The sequence below is a fragment of the Microtus ochrogaster genome, unplaced genomic scaffold (assembly GCF_000317375.1).
Source record: "Microtus ochrogaster isolate Prairie Vole_2 unplaced genomic scaffold, MicOch1.0 UNK3, whole genome shotgun sequence".
NCBI lineage: Eukaryota > Metazoa > Chordata > Mammalia > Rodentia > Cricetidae > Microtus > Microtus ochrogaster.
In genome coordinates, this window is record NW_004949101.1 from 3,068,471 (window position 1) to 3,072,529 (window position 4,059).

Below are 4,059 nucleotides of genomic sequence, written 5' to 3' on the forward strand. Positions count from 1 at the left end.
CTGGAGATCATGATAAGTGAAATAAACCATAAACCATACCGTCTGAAAGACAAGTTTTCTCTAGCATATGGAATTTGATACACACACACACACACACACACATATGGGAATTAGTTCAGTTGGTACAATGCTTGTTTCATAATATGAGGATCCAAGTTTTATCACCAGCACCTAAGGGGAAACGCTGGGCATGGGGGTACATGATTGTGATCCTATTGCTGAAGAAGTAGGAGCATGAAGATTCCTAGGCCTGGAGAGTCAGCCAGCCTACCCTAATTGGTGAACCTCAGATTCCAGTCAGAGAGCTTGTCTCAGAAAACAACATGAACAGCTTCAGAGGAACGTACCTGAGGCTGACCTTTGGCCTCCACTGGGGTGCCACACTTTCATTCCTGCATATGCACACAAATAACTAAATGCAGACACACATAGGACATCAAAGCAGAAGGGAGACTATGCTGGAGGAAGAAGAGGTCTAAAGGAACAAAGGGCAGGGGAATAAGAGAGGGCTACAGGGGAAAGAGAAACCTATCGTGTGCTTTCTCTTATTCTGAGTCTGAATTTCAAAATATTACATATATACACATGCATACATGTGTATACATACATATGTGTGTGTGTGTGTAGATAGGGCTAATCATTGTGACAACTGTAAGCAAAGTTCAATAACTTACATATGAATATGTCATAATGAAGCCCATTATTTTACATGCTAATCTAAAAAGTTGATAATAATAAAATGAAGTTCAAGAAAACCAAGGATGCAGGTTCAAAGTTAGTTTTTAAAAACACTATTTTCTGTTGCAGCACACTTCTCTGTAGATGGGCTTTGAAATAAGAAATTAAATTACCCCTTTGTTTCTGCAGAAAATAATAAAAAATTATAAATTAATGTTGCATTTTTCTAAATATATGTATGTATATGTGTATCTATCTATCTATCTATCTATCTATCTATCTATCTATCTTTACCACATATATAAGGTGCTTTCTATACATGAAGGTGAAGATCCAATAAATCACAAATGTATCATTAAAAAAAAAAACCTCATCATGTGTGTGTGACAGAAAGTCCACACTAGGCTTCAGAGTCAGTCTTTGCTGCCATCCTTACAATGGGAAGGAGTTCACCCAAGCTCTTGGAGCATCCCCTGCCCCTCAGCTGGAAAGTTTCCACCTGAAGGCGGAGAGCAAAGCACTGACATCACAGGACAGAGCAGGGACCAAGGATGGCACAGACTGAGTTCCTCCTGTGGGGCCTCACACACACCAATCAATCCTAGGAGTGCTCTAGTAAGAGAAGCTGGTTTTCTCACTTGATGTTTCTAAGCTTCAGCTTCCCTTTCTGTAACACTGGGTTATGTGTTTCTAGAATTCTTTCTTCTCTCAGACCTTAGTCCACGTGAATTCTCATATATCTTTAATTGAGAGTCCTGTATCAAGCTGACAGGGAACCAGGTACATGGGCACATTATATAAATGCCCAAGGACCTTACACTCTGCAAGACCAGGTCTCACTCGGCATTCTTGGCTGGCCTGGAACTTTCTGTGTAGACCAGGTTGGCCTCAAACTCACAGAGATCTGTCTGCCTCTGCCTTGCTGGACTAAAGGTGTGTGCCACCAAGCCTGGCAAAGTGTGTCTTCTTCATTTGAAGACTTTAGCTTTCTTGTCCAAGTGTTACAGTTGCCTTGGCCAGGGCTCCATGGAGGTCCTTTGGGAAAATCTACTTCTCTGGGCTGAGTGGAGAACGAATGTTCCAATCTATCCAAAACATAGAAATTAATCCAGTGAGGTTGGCTAATAATCACCTGGTCAAAGGACACCGCCCCCCACCCGAGGGCAAGCTCACCTTAAGCTGTTCTAAAGAGATGGGAACAATTAGCCCTTCCAGCGTTCCTAACCCCTTGTGTGTCCTAACCCCTTGTGTGTCCTAACCCCTTGTGTATTCACAGTCTTGCAGTGCCTGAGTCTGCTGCCGCCCTAAACTGCTCAAAAAAGCATCGCCTTTCTTTCCCTTTCTGTCTCTAAGAACGCTTTCTCAACACCATGGGCTTCACTTCCTATCCAGCAATACAAGCAAATAAAATGCATTCAGGTAACCCTCCCCTGCCCCCAACAAAGGCGTGCCCCTCGGCTGCGTTGGCAGAAGTAGCTTCCATAACAGTCCTTGCCTTCCCAGGATTTCCCACGTGGCGGGAGAGAAGCCACACTCCAGTGAGATTGTGAGTAACTTCTCAAAATTCAATTAAGTTTCATTTGCTCCTAGGAGTGTAAAATCTAATTACAAATAATCCGAATCTAAAGTTGAGAATGTCAAGAAGAAAGACTTGGTTCCACTGGGGCGTTGTTTGTTTATGCACAGTAACCTTCGGGTTTTACATTTATGAAGAATGAAAATACAAGAAAATTAAAGGGTTCATGTGAACAAGAAGTCTTCTATAAAACAGATCTAATCTCAACCAAAAACTGATACAAAGTTTGAGAGGAAAATAACAGTGTCTATTCTGCTCTGCGGAAAGAGGGCCAGTTAACTTGAAGGTGGAGCTTTAACTACGACTTCACAGAACCTGAAGCCAGGTGAGGTCAGATGTAATCAATACATTCTAAAAGCCTGTTCAATCCCTTGCTGTCGTTTAATAATAACTGGAGTATGGAGATTTTAATCTGTGGAGCTGGGATGGGTAGGAAACGTGTGGAGAATACAGATATCTTCATCTTCTAAAAGACAGACTTAAGGCTAGCCACAGAACCCCACTCGGCCAGGCTCTCATTTTTCAGAGGCCAACAGGGCTAGTGACAAGAAGCAGAGGCTTGGTGGGATGAAGGATAAAAGGGATTCCTTGAGCTGGAAGGGGATCTCCAGGACCCTCCTGCCCCCATGCCCTCCCACTGAGCTTGGGGCCCTTTAACAACCATCCAGCAGTCACTAGGATTAGAGACAAAGGCCAGGATAAAAACCTTCCCTTCCCTGATGGACAAGCTCCCAAAGGATCCCCCACTTCTCACCCTTTCATCTAATGCAAGCATTCCTTCATATTAGAGGGGTACATTCCCAGACTCCCAGTGAATTCCCGAAACCACAGGCATCACCAGATCCTTAGGGCCTGAAGTTTTTCTACACACACACACACACACACACACACACACACACACACACGGAGGGGTTAAGTGGCGTCATCTCAACATAGGTCAAACATAGGTCAAATTGGTACAATGATTACTTGCAGCTAAAATTATTAAGGAACTGTGGCTTCAGAAAGGGCCATCTGGCCTATCCTTTCCTCTGTACAGCAAAACATAAAGAGTCTTTGGGGAAGCCAGGCAGTGGTGGCACGCGCCTGTAATCCCAGCAGGCAAGCAGGCAGAGGCAGGCGGATCTCTGTGAGTTCAAGGCCAGCCTGATCTACACGCTAGTTTCAGGACAGGCTCCAAAGCTACAGAGAAACACAGTCTCAAACAACAACAACAAAACAAAAAACAAACAAACAAAAAACAGTCCTGCTTAATGCCAACCCATTGCTGGGGGTGGATGGAAGGAATTTAAATAAACAAATCCTGAGCTAATCCTAATTTTTGAAACTCTCTCACTTAGATGTTTTAGGAACAGCCCTGGAACTCCTAGCGCCTAATCCAGATAGACACCATCCCTCCTCTAGTTCCGTCACACACATCTGCTCTTTGTTCAGGCATGGCTTTGGACTTCACTCTCCTGTGAAGGGCCCTGTGTATATTAACAAGTAAGAGAGATCACATGCTTTTCTCTTGTAAATCAGCTCTTGAAGTAATTGGGTTCCCAGACCCAGTTCAAGAGCCCACACAGGAACTAGGGAGAGTGAGGACAACCCTCATTTCTTTTTTACATAATAAAAGTTAATTTATATATGAGGCACAGTAAGAGCTTACCTATAATGACTGATGATAACACCGAACATTATTATGAAATACCGAGAAGGTTAGATTACTTTAATGACTAAGAAGGCTTTTAGGGGACTAATTGGTAGATACTGAACACAGCACGGATATATTAGGCAAAATGGTGATTTGGGTCCATGAAGAA